At 39.2% G+C, this 19,205-nt stretch overlaps 1 protein-coding gene across 1 annotated transcript in view; it reads right to left on the minus strand.

The window, feature by feature from the left end:
• The window catches only part of meis2a (Meis homeobox 2a), a 275,413-nt gene extending 256,652 nt beyond the window's left edge, over window positions 1–18,761 (minus strand). Inside the window, exon 1 of the mRNA XM_041812277.1 lies at window positions 18,528–18,761. The gene's annotated coding sequence lies outside the window, so the exon portion shown is untranslated. The remainder of the gene's footprint in view (window positions 1–18,527) is intronic.
• Between the last annotated feature and the right edge of the window lie 444 nt (window positions 18,762–19,205).

Genomic DNA, 19,205 nt, shown 5'->3' on the forward strand with positions numbered 1-19,205 from the left:
AATGTAATTAATGCACTTATTTCTGCAAACCAATCACATGCCAGTAACCTAGTTACATCTGTGTAACTACAGGTGATTACTGACAGCTGTGGGTTTGAAATATAGGCTTTAATTCGCAATATTTGGCCACAAGAGTTTAGCATTTGGTGTTGATGATCTACATTGGCATAGATGTTCTGCAGCAGTAGGAAGAGTTTAATTCACAATAAGTCACTACCTCATGCTGGATTGCCACTAGGGATGCACGATAATTATCAGCACCGATTAATTATCGGCTGATATTGCATATATTTTATGTTTTTATTATCCCGATAATAAAATATTAACTGATAAAATCCACCAATAATAAAGGCGTTTGTTCTCTTTCTCACAAGACTCCGAACAAAAGAAGTTTAACACAACTGATCTTATCAATCACTTAAAAGTCTTCATCCTAACATCATTAAAACAAAGTGGCAGTAGCCACGAGCCGTGGGCATTGGGACCAAGCCAAAGCTAGGTAGAGGGCTGATTCAGCAGGCATTGGAAACCACTGAAAGTTTACCAGAGTCAAAAGGTGCAACGTTAATAAATGACAAAATCAGTCTGACAGTCTCCTGATCCTCCGCTACTTTCATAGAAGTATCCCTGCCTGCTCTGTGTTATGTGGTTTCATTCAGTTTGGTCAACGTTAGGAACCGAAGTTTAGCCACAGACCACAGTGTACTTAACATTTTAACCTATCTCTGAAACGACTTCTGTCAGTGCATATTTTTAATCTTTATGTAAAACATCAGCTCTCTTTATTTCTGACTTATGCAGCAAAAAGAAAAAAAAACAGACCACCAAACATCTCCATTTGTTAAGCATGACAGCCTGTTATCATTTGGTTTATGTCTGATTTGACATGAGTCAGCTGAATTCTTGTTTAGTTGATTGAAATGTCAGATTTGACCACTTGACAAGATACTTAAATTCATTTCAAGCAAAAAGGGGGAAACCGTATGTTAGTTGTTTGTGAATGTTGTACTTTGGTACACAAATGTTTGACTTAAAAAAAGTTAACAAAAAACAGTTGTAATGTCAGAATAGTTCTTTGTCTTTTGATGTAAACACAAGTGATGTCAGTTAGAATTCATAATAGAGATCTTTGCTCTTTACATATTAACCCCTTCTTACCCCCAGATGTGCATAAATACATCAAATAAACTTATTTTTTAAAACCAACAATTGAGAAAAAATGATTGGTTCTTAACGGTTATCGGCTATCTGGAGTAGGAAATTATCGGTTATCTGTATCAGCTCAAAAAAATACTCATCATGCATCATTAATTGCCACCATTGACTATTGCATTGCATTCAAAACGACTTTGAAATCATCTCTAAATTAAAGCTTTTCAAACCAAATTCCTGAAGCTTTAAAAGTTAAATAACAGTGGTTCTCAGATGATGGGTCAAGACCGAAAATTGGGTCACAGAAACATTTCTGAGTCACAAATGTGTGCCCAGCAAAAAAAAAACTGTCTAAAAGTCCACTACACTGTTTTCAAACATGCTTGATTTGTTCTTTTTCTTTGTTTTGTCATGTTTTGTATCATCTAACATCCAAACTGCTTTACTCTTCTGTTATCAAATCAGATCGGTTGAAAAATATCAGAAATATAGGCTGTTTTCTCATTAAGAAGTTGGTGGTGGGCTGTCGCTAGGCCAGTTGAGAAGCAATATTTTATAGCTTGAAATTAGGGATGCATGATGTTATCAGCACGATAATGATGGTATCGGCATACATTTGCTTTTAAAGTGAATTATCGTATTGAGAGGTATGAAAATTTAGACTACAAAAATCTTCTTCTATCTGCTGTGAATATTGGCCCTACAAACCAAATAATTTGTAGAGTTTTAGGCTGGGCCAACAGACCTGCATCAGCTAAAGTCATTTTGTTTATTCATCATCATTCCTTCCACTTTAAAGTGGATTTTAAGGACTAAACTTTGTTAATGTGTTCATCCTCAATCTTCAAATTGTGTGTTTTAAGGACCGAGGTGTCTGTACTCAATGTAAATATGGATATCTGCCAAAATTATGTTGTAAATATCAGCATATTGGATATCCAGTATCATGCATCCCTACTTTTAACACAGCACATAAACTCTGCAACAGGGATAACTGTTGGAGTCATCAGTAAAGAATTGGTTGCGTATTTGATGTCTGTTGCTTTAAATCGTATATTTTAAGGCCATACTTGATTCAAAGATCAGGTTTCTGTTTATATCTGAGGCATTCATTTAGTTGATATCTCCCTGGCCCATTTGTAAAAGACACTGCAGCTACTGATTCTTACATGCTGTGGATTATACACAGGCTGTGATGTTTGTAACCAAAGAAGGACCAATATGAAACTGATTTATTAGTCTGAGGTACCCATGGAAAGCCATTCACAAATACATACAACCTCTGAAGAATCCCCAGTCCCTCTCTCCTTCTCCTCCACATACACTCTCTACTGGAGGAGTGTGAGATAAGGAAACCCTCTCTTATCGATGCTGGCCTGGCTCTGGCTTAACCCTCCTGGGTCTCTCTGGGCCTGTTGACCAGTCCCTCTCCTCTAAACCCTGCTTCCTTTTTTTCCTCTCCCTCCCACTCCCCTTTGCCACATAGGAGTAAGACAGGTTAAATAGTTAAACACCAGCAAATCCAGCACTGCCCTGTGGGAAATTTGCTTCTAATCCCTAACTTATAGGCACAGAATCAAAGCCAAAAAGCCTGAGCAACAAATCTGATCCTCCCCCTAACAATATCAGGCCTCTTGGGAGGGCACAGAGAAGCTCCACAGACAAGGCTGAGATGGATAAATACCTAAATGATGAGACAGTCTGGGGACAGGGGAGTAGTGTCTGGCTATGGCCGTTCACCTCCAATTTGGCATCCGCACAATGAAAGGCAATTGGGCGGCAGCCCCCACACAGCAGCCAGTCCTTATTATTATATGTTGAAGTGTGGCTTGGGCAATGATTAATGACAGTGTCAGGGCGAAAACAAAGCACAGCGCAAGTTATCTCCAATCCACCTGCTCCTGTGGCCCGATTGGAAGAGAATGGAAAAGAGAGCAGGCAGCACATGGCTTGATAATGGAAAAGAGAATAGAAAGGAGGAAGAAGAGGTTGGAGGGGAGAGGGTGGGGTGGAGGACATGGTGAAGGGGACTTTACTGACCACAGCAAGGTGACAATGACTTCAAGACACATACTGCAGGTGTGCACATGCACATGAAGGAAATTACAAAGACTGGTGCCAAAGTTTGTACGCTTCATGCTACAAATGCCAACTTGTATTTTAAATCAAAATCATCCCCAATAACCCCGCAGGGATTCATTCTTTGTGCCTTTAAACTAACCAAGTGCCAACTTCCAGGTAGTTTCCGACTTTCCGTGTATGCGAGGTGTGAACATGCAGCTTGTGGCTCGCCTCTGTGATTGATTTGACAGACAGAGTGGACTTTCATGGCGTCTGTGTTTGTTACATCCAGGCCCACTGTCCCCTGCTGTATTGGTGTTGACATTTATGAGACGTGTCGGAGGGGGCCTGCTAGACCTCACTAATGAGAGGGCTGTGGCTGACAGCGGGTAGCACAGCCTGACACTGCCATCCAGAGGCTGGTCTGGGTAACACAGCCTTGGTTTGGTGCTCAATTACCATGTTTACACTTGTTCCGCGTCCGTGATTCTTTGACGGTGTGCTCAATTGCACTGCTTATACTTTATCACTGAGTGTGCACTTAAACCAAGCTTAAAAACAAAAAAATACACAACAAATAAACAATTAGCATCTCTTACTCTAAAGGCCAGTGGCATGCACATTATAGCAGTGAGTGAACTCTAAGGTGTGTTTCTGCCTTAATTGTAACTGTGATTTTATGCCTGAGTGCCAAACTCACTGTCACACGCAGCCCTCCAATTCAGGTCACAGCAAGGCGTAGGTGCCACAGTAACTGGAAGAGAACCCTGGCTGTAGAGTAGAGCTGCCCTAGATAATGTCACGGTATGGTACTAGATTTTATATATGCACATCCACAGCCCTGCATCACAGGAGACAACCTTTACTTGCTTATTTATCATGGCAGAAGGGAAGCCTTGATTAGTAAAATGCTCACATACAGACAAGATGCACACTAACATAAGGCATGTAAGTGACAGTAAAAAGAGACAACACCAAAAAATATCCAAATAAACCTTTAAAATACAGTAATTCCACTGTAACCACAAATAAGAGGGAATCTCTAACAGATAGAAATTTTAGTCCACTTTCTTTTTGAACTATCCTCAAAAGCTTCGTAAAAAAACATTAAATGAAGTCTCATTTTAGCCCATGAGCTGACCAAGAGACTCTCTCCATTAAAACCAGGAAATGAAAGTCCACCACCCCCGGCTTCACTAATAAATGTCTCTGCACTTTCCAAAGAACCCCTTGTTGGAGGTACAATATAAACCCTGCCCTTGACATCTTATGTTTGATGTTCCCCCCCAAGTGATTCACCAAAAACTTTTTGGTGTGCAAAGTTTATGTGCAAGTAAGTTTATTCAAACACTTTTTCCTGCTGGAACGTCTATATCAATGAAGTATCTGCTGAGATCAATTATGAGATAAAGATTGCAACTAGCTTCTGCTTAAAGACTAAAAATGTTTTCAATAAAGATATTGGCCTTAAGTATGGTAATCCAGGTGGAGCACACATCATGCTTATTTATTGCATATGCTTATTGCATACAGACATGTATTTGACTGCTTCTGTCAAATGTAACTCTTGTTTCAGGCTGGGTGTGTGTTTGCTGCATGCAGCTGCCACGCATGTCCCCTCTTGCTTGCAGCATCCCAGCTTCATATCAGGCATGTGTGCTGCATGTTGGCCAAGTTTTACCTCAGTAAATCTCTCTATAGCCAAACTTTGCTTGAAAAGTTCAGTGTAAAAACATTCTATACAAACAAGTGTTTTTCCACAGAAATGTTAGATTGTACTTTTACTTTAAAATGCACAAACCAGAAGTGTATTCATATTTTGTTTATCTAGCTTGTGACATATTCTACTAATATGGAAACAGACAGCTTCACTAATAGTTGAAGTTCAGAGACCAACTTTGTCTGACTGGCCGTTTTCAGCAACAACAAAGAACGGAAACATATTCTGCCAATACCATACAGTGGACATAGTCACATAACAGATATGTCTGAATCCTTTTTACAGTCTGTGGTCTGGATGGAGAAAAATGGCAATCACAGATGACATTATCGGTAGCAGTAACACTAGTAATTGTTTGTTAACTGCTTTTAAATAACCAACAAAGAAGAAGAAGAAGCAGGCATATCAAAACACATCAAGAGGAAAAGTTAGCTTTTTTAAACTCTTAGACTCCATTGTTTTACCTTTTGTATTGGGATTCAAAGTACATCGTATCTCTAAAAAGCATATAATTAAGCTAAATCAGCTGGTGGTCTTGGTCTGCCCAACTTTCGATACAATTATTAGGCTGCAAACTCTAGAGCACTTGTATATTGGAAAAATGCTTATCCAGACATTGTCTATCTTACAACCCCGTCTTTGCTTGCAACCGATTCTAAACCATTAAGTGGAGGGAGAAATGTAGAGAAAGCTCCGTATCTATCCTGTAAACTTACATTCTCTTCCAGTTTGTTTGTGTCTTAAGCTCACACGCGCTCTGTTGTGTGTGTGTGTGTGTGTGTGTGTGTGTGTGTCTTTAGCTCACGCACACACAGCACAGCATTCATCTGTGCTGTGCCAGTCAGATGCATCTGCCGTGGATCTTTTCTTCCTCTTTGGCAGTTTTGGCTGTGACTCAAGGTGTACTGCTGCTGATACAGAGCCACCACATTGGCATAATACCGCAATTTCAGTTAAAAATTACATCTTCTTAGTGCAATGCTTGCTTGTGACTGGAGATGTACCAGATGACCAGTCACTGTTCCTGTCTGTCTGCCATTGACTCTTGTTTGGTGTTGTTTGGTGTACTGGGTGATTGAGACAGATTGGAAATGTAATAATTTATTCAACCACACTGGCTGACTTGCAGCAAATGCTGGTTGAAGAATGGGGTACCATCTAACCGCACTGTGTGACCAGGCTGGTGACCAGCATGAGGATGAGATGCCAGGCTGTTGTGGCTGTGTAAGGTTCTTCCATACACTACTGAGGTTCCTGTTTGTTAAGTTGATAAACTGTTAAATTACCAATATGTCTTGTTTCATCAGACTTTGAACATCAATCCAACAAACAGCACCAAACAAGAGTCAATGGCAGAACAAGCTGTTCGGCATTGGTAGAGAAGATCTGGCAAATTTTTCATGGGCACATCCCACATATTCAGCTCTGCTGCTCATCCCACAAATGCATGCTCCTGACAAATGTGGCACCATTTAAAAGGGAAATAAACAGACTCTCCAACAGTGTAAGATGTATTGCCTAGATGCATTGTTACAACAAAGGAATAATCTATCAAACACAAATTTCCTTATCTTTCATGCCAAGTTTATTAATCCAATGATTGAAATCGGCAGATTCAAAGTCAGTTTGAGGACTTGGAGCTGACTGATGATTATATTACAATGCATTCAAGGTCAGATAAGTAAGCAAAAATGATTAGGGGAATGTAAATAAACGATGCAGCAATTCTGCTATGTTTGAAATACTGCAGAACGGTCTCATTTGCATAAATCACTATATGTTGTACTAAAGAACCTATAATACGCCTTACGAGACAAAGTGCAGGTTTAATGTATTAATTCACTGCGATTTGGTGCAAGTTTAACTTCTTTTCATTACTGTCTGATAGCCCACTGTCCTTTGTTTTTAATCCCAAAGTCAAGTTCTACTTTGGCAGTTCAAGTTTCTTAGCATAGTATTTAGGCCTAGATATCAATATTTGGCACCAGCACTTCAAGAATCATATCACTTGGCTCAGGATGATAATAAATTGCTGTATCGATATTTTGGTCCCACCCCTAGTCAGCCTGCTTTAAAAGAATCAAAATTGGTTCCTTGATACAACACATAACGTTTGTTATGCAGCATATCTGTACAATATGTGGTACTTCGTGTATACAAGACTGTGTACAAGACAGTGGACTTTTTTGGCCTTTCAACCAGTAGGACACATTAAGAGGTCTATCCACAAGCAAGCAGGCAACCCTCACAAAAGCCCAGACATTTCTGAACATCAAGAAGAGATGAGATTTCTCTGTAAACAGCCTGTCAATCATTTCCATTAAAAATGTTTTGTCATTTTTTTGTGAACACTTGTTTTGAGACTCCTCCGACTGTATGCTTTATTTGACAGTTCCAATCATGTAACACTGCATCTTTCAGCCGCAGATGTGGCAAGGGGGTGTCTTCCCTGTGTAGTTTTCCCGTAGCAGAGTAATCTGTAGAGGAAACAGTGGTGTTTTTAATGAGAAGCCGTGGTCTCCTCTTCTTCATAGCAGCCCCTGTCTGTCTGCAGCAGAGTGCAGCTCTGCACAGCATGCTCTGCTGAAATGTGGTCTGTCTATGTGGAATTGCCGGGGCCCCTTTGAAGTACTGAGATGTGGCTGTTTCCTTTGTGTGTAACAACGCAAAAAATCAAACCTAAAACCAAAACACCCATAAGAATACCTGAAAGGGGTACAATCTAAAGTGCCATATGTATATGATGCTTTACACATCACTCCTTTGTTTCATCCCCTCCCCTCTGCCGTGATTATGCATGTCTTCTGTGAAGAGCTGCAGCGCGTCTGGAGAGCCCCTTGAATGGAAACTGTGAGGTACAGAGAGACACATTAAAATCCTCTAAAGCTCTCAAACGAACAACCTAGGGACAAAACATGAATTCCATGCGGTTCCTCCCCTTGTAGTGCTGCAGCTCAGACAAGCTCACATTTAGCATAGGCAGCCATCTCAGACAGTGGGTCCAGTGGGATGCGTAGCTATGTGTTTATCAGAGGATGAACTTCCTCTTATAATCTGGCACGTTTTCCCTGATCTATCCTTGCTCCTTTCCTATATCCTTCCTTTGCCTCTCCCCCCTCCCCTCCTCTCAGACTGTAGTTGAAGGTGAAACAGCAGAGTTCAGAGAGCAAGAGGAGACGCCGCCGCCTCAGTCACACAGAGTTCTGCTCTTTGGGAGCTCAGGGTATTGTCCCGGTGTAGACGCTGTGGCACACTTAGAGCGGCGAGATTATGCGCTGCTTGAATGTATGGTTTATATGCTTGTGGCCTACATAGTCTGTTTTTTGAAACTTAGCCACAGAATATCTTATTGAAACATTAAAATCACCTACATTATTTTTCCACAATAGAGTTTTAAATGTGTATATGGAGTAGTTAGTGCCTTCTATAATGATGAAAAGTCTGTTAGCATCTAACAGCTTAATTTTACACACTATATTATCAACTAATGTTGCTTTACACATTCATTATTTTCATAACTAGCTCCTGAGCTAGTGCTGAAAAAAATATGAAAAAGACAATCTGATATATATTTTTCTTTCTCCAATAAACATTGCATTTTTTTCGATAAAACGGGAACTATAAAAGATAGAAGCAATGTCTTTTTATGTACATTCATTAACATTTTAATCATTTTTTTCTCTTATTTGGGTCTTTATGTCATTTTCTGACAAACAAACTCCCTTCTGACTTTCTTACACACCGCAGTCCTCTGACACTGACGCTGATGCACATGGAGGAGGAGGAAAGGTGAAGAGAGAAAAAGTGCAGTTTTTCTATTGAGATTCAAGAACCTCAATCAGGTCCAGCTGCACCCTTGACCAAGATTTGGACATGCATCCCTACAAACAACACCTAGAGTTGCATTTGGTCCACGTGATCAACTCCATCTAACTTCTAATTAAGCAAAAGCTCACTGCGATGTTGAGCTGCTTGTCACTCATACTGCAGCACATACATGCAGCTGTAACATAAAAAACACATCCAAGCTGGTAACAGACCATATAGGCAGCTACACCATTAACTAGCACTGGAGTGAGGTGTTGCTGATAGCAGGAATGATGGTGTATCTGTGCAGCAATGTACAGACTCTGCATGCAGAGTCTGTATGTAAAACCGAAGGCAATATCAGACAGACTTTAATCATATATTGGTCAAGGAAACATGAAAACTCACACTTTTGGTTTCAGCTGAACAACACAGAAGTGGCAGCATGAAGTGCTTCAAGTCATGTGACTAACATCCCACACCCTGAGATGTGGCTATTGTTCAGCCCTGTCAAATTTCCCCATGAAATCTCCACTCTGTGCCACAGTACATCAATTCTCACACCATTTTTACATTTTTAAGTATTTCTGAACACATACGATGACTATATATTCAAAAAACACAGAAATAACAGGTGGTTCAAGTATGTTTAACACTTCACCAAAACCTCACTAATATCCACAGTTCATTCACGGTTATTCTGTAGTTTTTGCCTCTTTACCTTGCTACTCAGTCAGCTACTAAGAAAATCTATTAGCTCCATTAAGAAACTGATATTATTAACTACAGAAAAATCTGGATCTTAACACAAGGTAAACAAAAAAAGTGCAGTAAACTAAACGGTCATTTTGAGAATGTATGATTAAACAATCAATCTTATCCCTGCATTTCAATCCAGTAGCAATGGCGCTCTCTGGTGGACTTTTTGTGTCATACCCACTGGTACCCTGTTCATCAAGAAAAAGCTGGAGATTGTTTTGACATTCAGAATTAAGTACTGATGTTTATACTGTTTACTGCCCTTATCCCAATCTATGTCCACAGTCTCTTTTGCGTACTCAAATGCTAATTTAATGATATTCAAAACTAAGTGTAGCCTTTTTTGTGCACACTGCATGTTTAAGTATTTTTAAGTCAACACTCTTTGATACAAATTCTGGTTCACATCGTTTTTTCTAAAAATGTGCACATTAAACATGCAGTGAAACTATACATTATCAGTTTTATCAGTGCAAGAGAACCAAATGTTCATCATATAATATCAGACACCATAGGAATCATATTATTTTTTAATATTATATCAGACGCCATAGAAAAAAAAAGCAGCTGAATAATTATTGCATGCTTCCAAGACAATACAAATAGCACGATGTTGTCAAACCAGGGCCTTCCTCGTGCTAGAACAAGAGTTTTCTATTATAATTTAGAGGAAATGCCCTGGCTCACTTGTACTACACTTTTCCAGTCCAAGTACAAGTACTTACATCTGGGTACTCACTGATACCAAGTGTAAATTTAAGTTCTAAATAATACCTTAACTCTTCTTAAAATGAAATTTAAAGTTCATTTTATTTTCATCATATGTTCTTAATCCTTAATGTTGATGGTGTATCATTGTATAGTTTTCATTCTCCTCTATGTTTTTCATCCTCATTTATGTTTAAATGTCAAAAAAACTGCAGGCATAGCTCCAACTTTGATAAAAAAAAAAAGGAAAATAATCACGTTTTAAAATGATACCAAATACAGTATCTGCAATGTGTTATGAGTATGAGTACAGGTACCTAGGCTTGGTATTGGCACGATGCCCAGTACTAGTATTCCTGCACAACACATATAAAATAACATTGTTGTCTTGAGATCTTGGCTTACCTTTCTCCTTAAATGATAATAAAGCTAGTTCCCCCATCTTAATGTGTTCTAAAGATCTCTACAAGGAAACCAAACTGGAGGAAAACAAATATGCATGCATGTTCTATCTGAGGTCTTAACTGCAACTTGATCGATTGGATAGATCTAGTGATTAAAAATCTTAAAAAAATTGTATCCTGATTTCTCACTGAAGAGATGGTGCTGGGTCCCGATGCTGGGCCAGTTACGAACCACTGACTTAGCAACACCCCACAAGAGGGAGTGCAGTTGTACTCAGTATGTGCATGGGAGTGATTAAATCATGGCAAAAGCATCTTGGCATCCATATTTTCAGTCTCAATACAAAGTTTACAACATAGGACAAGCATGGCAATCCTTCATCTTAACTGGAAATTACAACTATGGCACTGGCCTTCATTACTGCAAAACCACAGGACCTGTTTGTGTGTTTAGTTAGCCCGAGCATGAAAGGTGAGCATGCAAAGTACTTTTGAGAGTGGTGTGAAAGCCTTTGCCTATTGTCAAGGACACCTGCCCTTTTGCCCACATGCCACCTTATAAATGTCCCAACCTCTAATCAGGGAACATCAACTGGTTTGAATATTTTAGTCCTCAATTTTGTGTCAGCTTAGTTGCAGAAAAGTGTACTGGTGTGTAATACCAGGTTATATGTGCCTAAGCAGTGGAGCTGATGAGATGGACATATCAATATATTTTCTCTCTCTCCCTTGCACGTACTTTCTATGGTGATCATGTATTCACACAGAGTTCCACAGTTATACTTCAGAGACCATCTGTGTGGTAAACACTGTCATTTTCTCTCAAAACAACCCTGACCTCACATTTCGCCATTGTAGAAGTGAACAGGTCTACCAAAGAGCACGAATTCTCCAAAAAGACTAGTTTAGTATCTTTCAACAGTATAGTTAACTGAACATAAACAACATGAGGCCCATAGGTTTGAGTAAACAAACATACAAGAGTTGGTACTTGATGAAGGAGGAACTTGTTTTCACATCATAAAGTTTTAAACAAAGAGGCGAGAATTTCATAACAACTTTGCCAGCACCATTTAATAAGCTTTAGAATTAAACAAGAATTATTGCTTGGTACCAAATCATCAATCTGTTATTGTATGACAGCTTTTGAGTCTTTATGCCCCAGGGGTAAACAAAACAAGATTAAGAGCTTATAAAGATCTAAATCCCTCTTTAAGTAAACAAATACTTGCCCATAAAGAAATGCTGTCATAACAATGAAGCCACACTACAGCCATGCCTTATAATCATTTGCATATTTTTTTGGCAATCAAATTATCCACCATAATTTTACTGAAATCAGAACCCCTCCTACTACAGAAGTTGGAAGACGTTGCTTTTAATCCCTCCTACTCGCGATTAAGTTTTTATTGTTGTGTATGAACTGACATCACGTTTGCTTTGTGTCAGTCACAAATGCTTTTGCATGGTCAGCCTCTGGCTTTGCTGCATGCCCACATAAGTCAGAAAATAAATTAAACAAATAGAGCTGTGCCATAGAGAATGATATACCACGACCTACTGGTGATCCTACTCACTGAACACAACAACAACTGCTTCTTAACAGGGGTCAATGGGTCACACTTTAAGGGTGAAGTTCAACTTCATTAAAAAAGCACTCAGAACAAATCATACATATGTGAAAGCCAAAACACCAAACTTTCTTTGTCTCTTTTTCTCCAAAACAAAGATTTAATCATGCTTTCATTGTTCGAAAAATCAAGACATGTAGTGATCTTAACAGGAGGACATAATCCAGTGGTTCTCAACCTTTTCAGCCCACGACCCCTGAAAAAAATAAAGGTGACAGAGACCGAGGACCCCCACTGTACCTGAAGGTGGTTGAACACAGCCATGCACATTTAAGAATAGTCATGTGCAGACAAGGCCGCACATAAGGGGAGATAAATGGGAGAGCTTTCTGGGGCCCAGCCAAACTGGGGGGAAGCAAAATCATGGTCCATTGTAAAGTTAAACAGTGGTATTTTATAATTAAAATAAAAATGTAAAAATGTTTTTAAAAATGTAGCCTAAATCCTTTTCTTACAAACAGGATTAAAATACATTAAAAATAGCTCAAATGGGTTAATAATGGCAAGAAATGGTGGGAAAGGTTGTGAAATTGGATTTTAAAAATAGCAGAAATGGGTTAGAAATGCTAAAAATTAGATAAAAGTGGCAAAATAACCTAAGAAAAAGGCAAAAATGGATTAGAGTGGCAAAAAAGAGCATATAAAGTGGGAAAAGGAATTTAAAAGTTTCTGAAATGGTGTACAAGTGGCAAAAATAGGTGGAAATTTGGTGCAATGGAATGAAAATTAATAGAAACTGGCAAAAAAGGGTTAGCTGAGGCAGAAAAAGTCAAGAAATTTGCAAAAATGGGCTTTTCAAGTTGTGAAATATGGCTTAAGAAGTGGTAAAAGGGGTTAATATTGGCAATAATGTGTCAACAGAGCCAACAATAGGAAGAGAGTTGCAAGATTTAGTTTAGAAGTGGCAAAAACAGGTAGAAAAACATGGTGGAAAGGGTTTAAAATTGACAGAAAAATAGGTTTAAGTTGCTAAAATGTGTTTAAATTGATAAAACTGGTGGGAAAAAGTGATGAAAATGGGTTAAAATGTGGCAAAATTGGTCTAAGTGGAAACACTGTAATTCAAAAATATTCTTAGGTTTTTAAGGCATCTGGAGACCCCTTCTCAGTGTCTCGTGACCCCCAATGGGGTCCCAACCCCAATGTTGAGAACCCCTTACATAATCCATAACTTCAATATATCTAAAGGTGCATTTTTTCATCCAAAAGCATGTTAAAATAGAAATCTGAAACTTAGTTAAAACAAAACTGTAAACTATGAGTGTGGGGAGACTTTTATAGTCTCTTTCACAGGTTGCTGATCTTTTTTTATTTACTGTAGCAATTTCTAGAGTTTATGCTGAGTCAAAGGGTTAAAAACTACATAAAAGTATAGGTTCTTTGTAAATGATGTCACGCAACAGCGAGGAACTCAAGATGGGGGCAAGGAGATCAGCTTGAGAACTGATTTCCTTGGACACCTGAACAGCAAAACCAAGCAGATAAACACTCTCAGTAACCAAATGGCACCTCTTCCTTTACAATGAATGCGGATAACTGCCCAACAAATGAGTAAAGCTTTGCTTTCTCCTCTCCAAATCTGGCGTCTGCAAATAAAAGTAGCATTGAGTGAGCATGCTTTGCAGTGCATCTCCGTCAGTCTGTCTGTCTGGGGCTTCCACACAGACTGAATGCTGGAATTAATCAACTCAACCCTGACATGGACTCAGCAGATGCTGTTCAACATGAGTCTGGTTCTGCTCAAGGCTTCTGCCTGGTAAAGGGAAGTTTTACCTTGCTACTGAAACTATACTAAATGTTGCTTAGTGCTGAGCTCACGTATACATGTTGGGTTTTATAAATAAAATACAGTACTGTGCAAAACTTGTAGGCATGTTTGGGCCAAAAACTAAGGCTGACGTAAGGTGTAGATGTGACAGTAAGCTACCTGATGGCACCATCGGGCTGAAAGGAGGCTTGACACAACCCTGGTCATGCTCTGGATGTCTTTGCATATTACCAGGGGCATTGAGTCCACTGCATTGGTGATTTGCATCTCAATTAAAACGGCTTAAACAACTGCTTAAAAGCTGTGTTAAACCAATGAATCCCTGGTTGTGAGTTTAACATATTTCAAAGGAGCAGGTTGTGGCTCTAACTGTGGTCAAAGAAGCAGCTGTGTAACACCAACTTCGCACAACTGCCAAAACTGTAGCCACAACAAAGCCCAGTTAATTCAACGATACCCTTTTTTTCACTCGAGTTCTTCCACAGAAAAAGTCCCTATGTGTTATGTTGTTCAAGTGTTTTTATTATGAAACAGCAATATCAGTAAATGGTCTGTTGTCAGTCATAGTTTCACACAACTACTCACATGCATAGAAATGTGCAAAGCATCTTCTGTGATGATCTGACATGAGATGAGTTCTGTATAACAGGCTTATATTGGGGGGAGAAGGGGTTAATTTTGCTTGAACATGAATCCAGATGTGATGCTTTTAATTTCTGTAACTTTAAAAACTGTACCATAAAGAGAGAAAAAAGGCATAAAAACACTTGGAGTAGATTGCGGTTTAAGTAAGACATATTTTGTGTCCAACTAATTTCTAACTGATGCCACAATGCTTTCCTATATTCAATTCAATAATAAAGCTACAAGAAGAGAATCTAGCTGTTGTAGCAGCTCAAACAAGGCAAAACTATCTTGATAAATGTCTACCTTCATAACAAAATCTCCATTTCCATAATCATCCAGGGCTAGAATGTATTACCCCCAAACTAAAAATGCAGGTTGACACCCCCTCTCTCATTTAGTTCAAGCAAAGACCAAAAAGGAAAGCTGAGGATAAAAACAGAATGATGTTGATGTTGGATGACTCAAGCATCAAAGGCACACAGGAAACAGGCAGCATTTAAAATCCTCTCTGCACCTCCTCTTCAAATAGCTCACCTGGTTTCATTTTTTAGCATCGTTGCTGAATAGCAATGATATTTTACTCTGCATCTGGCGTGTTCCTCCACATCCAAAGTTAACAACTTCAAAACAATTTCACTCATCAAGCTGACAAAGTAAACTTGGGGTAAACATGCATGAAACTATGCAGGAAGTTTGGATGTTCTTAGCAAGTCCTTTTTTGGCATAATTTTGCTGCAAGATGTTGATGGGATGGAAATGTTTTGCCAAGATGCCTCAAACTGACAGAGCTGAGCTGGCGCCATGTGTCCTATGTGAGCACTGTACAGGATGCATACCGTATAAGGATATCTGGGATACACGCTGCAGTGTTTCTTTCCGAGGTGGTGTGTTAAATGACAGTGACACTCATCCCTTCATGGTGACAGCATGAACACATCACAGTGATCAAAGTAGTGGCGACACGCCTTGAGGAGACAGACATGTGCTTTACGTGTTAGGGTGGGGGTGGGGTACTCATAGAACGATTTAAGCAAAGTTTTTCTAACAACATGAACATGTGTTTTTTCTCTGATAAGGTCATCTACACTCCTTTTTTTGATTATGTGTACGCACTCGGAGGACTCTTCTCATAATGTTGTACAACTCAACTGTACTGATAAATCACTACTGAATAGTAGAAGAAACCTTAAATCTAGGGATGCATGATATTATTGGCAGTATATCGGTATCAACCGATAATAAAATTTATGCCAATCTGTACGGCCAATAATGTGACGTCATAATTAAGCATATGCGATGATGCCGGATGTGCACCAACAACAAACAATATGTCGGCTGTGTGGGAGAAGTTTGAGGTGTGGGAACAAGACAGCAAAGTAGCTGCATCGCTTGTAAAGTACATGTGATGCGAGGAGGACTCGACAACACACCTTTATTTTGCATAAAAAAAAAGTCACCCTGATGACTACAAGGGCATTTTTAAAGACAAAGAATGACAAAACTTCATGCCAGAGAAAACATGTCAACCGCCTCTACTTAAGTCCTTTGACAAAGCTAAGAAATACAGCAGCGACCACTCAAAGATAAGCTGAATGGGAAAATCAGGTGTCAGCAGGTTATTTTGCTGCTGTTTATTGCTCTCAAAGATGCAGATGACTTTGGCTGTACTGTTAAAAATACATGTAGCATGTAATGTACGTGTAACCTAAAGACATTACTGTACATTTTTCATAGGTGTATGGCTGTATTTGAAAAAAGAAAAAAAGAAAAAGTACATCCTTCATTTCTAATAAAAATCGAATGTTTTGTCAGTTTCTAAAAAAATAGACTAAAAAATATTTTTAGAACAGGATGGAACTGATGTTTTTTAAAAGTAAAAAAAATGTAATTAAATATCAGTTTCGGCCAAAATGAGTTTTAAAATATCGGCATATCGGATGTCGGCAAAAATCCAATATCGTGCTTCCCTATTTAAATGTCATCTATCAGTGCTTAAATATGAAAACAGTCATATTTAAAACAGTCTAAGCAACCATCCAAATAAAACAAGAAAATACATGTGACAGGCGGAAATTATAAGTGGTGAAAATGAGCAGAAACATTAGTGTATAGCAGGGGTTATCGACTACATTTGCATAAGAGCCAGCTGTTTTTCTTAACAGACGATGTGGAGGCTGGATTTCAATAAAAATTAAAATAAATACATGTTTTAGTCTCATTAACCATATCATTGTTGTTTTATTATTTAAATTTTCAACCAAAATTAAATGTAAGATCAAGCTCTTCCACCTATGTAGTAGCTAGCCACAAAGGGGCGATTGAGACGTTTCAGCTACATATTTTCTAGGACTGTAGTGCTGTCCCATCTCTGGGTTTTATGCTGATATGCCGTGGCCTGACTGGTAAGAAACACTTGCCAAATTTAGGTTTTTGTATTGATTCTGAGGCCTGACATGCAAGCTTAGAGAAGTGCTGTACCTGTGTGCCTCTTTTTGACTGGTACATTTTTATAGGCTGAAGATTTTTATGTAGGCTTTAAGAAAAAAGAACAAATATTGAACTAAAGCGAGTGTTAGACAACTTCCAGGTAAGATTTCCTTTTCTGTATGGGGTTTACGACTGCAATGTAAAAGCTGTTACTTGTCTTTTCCCTAGAAATTTTTTTTTTTTTTTTTTACGGCAATACAGCACAGACTACAACAAATAAACGTATTACAAACGGATACAATAAGACTTAGCATAGCAAAAATCCTGACCCCAGTGTATAGATTCTACATCTACATTAAGAAGAAGACAGCAGTGCTACAAAGAACAGAGCTGCAAAGGATTCTGGCCTGACAAACTCTGGAGGACTCAACTGTATGCTATAAATCTGCTGAAAGTAGTCCAGTGTAGTAAACTGTCTGAGTTTGAAGTTAACAGAATCTCCTTGTGCTTCACTGAAAGAATAAGCACTCCCTAAAACCAGTTAAGCCCTTGATACTGGCAACCAAAAGTCAACTGTGCAGTCTCATGCAAAAAGTCAGAACTTGGCCAGGGTTGTCAAGGGGGAACCCCAATCCACCAGTGTTTCATCCAGTTAGTCCCATGACACCTCCAGAGGGCCATGATCTTCAGCATCCCATAGCCACCTCCCTCCATGCTACCTTAGCTACCCTAGAACATGGTCATCACAGCCCAAACAGCAGTGCCACCTTCTACAGACCCAGGCTCCATACATGCAGGCCCCAGTTAGTGATAATGCTGATTCTACCTAATCTAGCACGATTCACAGTTGCCACCAAGAGTTTAAAAAAAAAAGTCCTGGAGATGACAATACACATTAAACTAAAAAGAGGACACAAGAGAAACAGAAAAAGAGTGAAGACAGAGCTTAGCAAGCGGACGGGATGAGGAACCCTGATAGGAGCCATCTCTCTCCCCAGCTTGACAGGGCAGATACTCTACCTCCCCCAACTCCCTCATTTTCATTAGAGAGGGGAGAAAAGACAAGACAAGAAGAGAGGGAGAAAAAGGGAAGTCCACCGTCATGTCTAATTTTCAAAAATGTTGGAAAAAACTGACAGCCTACCCGAGCTTTTAGGATGGAGCAACACCTATGTGCTTTAGTTGATACACACTGCCTCTGGTATCAGCTAACCTCAAGAACAGTTGCCATCCACAGGACAATGTAGGGCATGCAAAAACAAACGCAAGAGATACCCGGGGAAGTACGGATGACAGAGGTAGGTCAGACTCAACATGGCCTCAAACATGCAACAATAAACATTAGAGTTAAGGCAGGGCACACAATGGCGGCTGTACACTCATTAAATCAACAGTACACTATATCAAGGCCGACAACAATTTCCTACCAACACTGAACAAAACGGCAGTTACCGCTCACCTACCGTTAGCCGGAGACTCTTCTTGCTAGCTTGGTAAATTCCTCTCCGCTCGCGAGGAAACGTTTGACACAAACTTCTGCGTCTTCTTTTCTTTATTAACCTTAGAAAGGCCACACTCCACTCTGTGTCTGTGAAATACTCGTTTATAAACCAACGCGTAGGTTAATAAGCTGTCCCACAGTGGCACAAAATGCTATTTTCAATCTTTGACAGAAACTTTCCCTCCGTAAACTTCAGGCGCGAGGTGTCACTGCGGGTGCGTGTGGTTTATGCTACTTTACGTGGCCGCCGGGCGGCGCGTTGAATTACCAAAACAGGCAACTCAAAAATTAGAATAGCTTGAAAAAGTTATTTTTTTTTCCTCGGATTTCATTCGAGAAGTGAAACTTCCATATGTTCTGGATTCATCGCATACAAAGTGAAATATTTAAAGATTTTTCTGTTTAAATGTTGATGATTACAGCTCACAAAGTTCAAAAATCCACTTTCTTAAAATTTTAGAATATTACAAAACAGCAGTCCAAAAAATGATTAATGATACAGAAATAATGACCTTCTGAAAAATTATGCTCAGTTATGCACCCAGTAATTAGTTAAAGCTCCTTTTTTACAAATTACTGCATCTATGTGACGTGGCATGAAGCCATTCAGTCCGTGGCCCTGCAGGGGTGTAATAAAGCC

Source organism: Cheilinus undulatus, linkage group 18 (genome assembly GCF_018320785.1).
Source record: "Cheilinus undulatus linkage group 18, ASM1832078v1, whole genome shotgun sequence".
Lineage (NCBI taxonomy): Eukaryota > Metazoa > Chordata > Actinopteri > Labriformes > Labridae > Cheilinus > Cheilinus undulatus.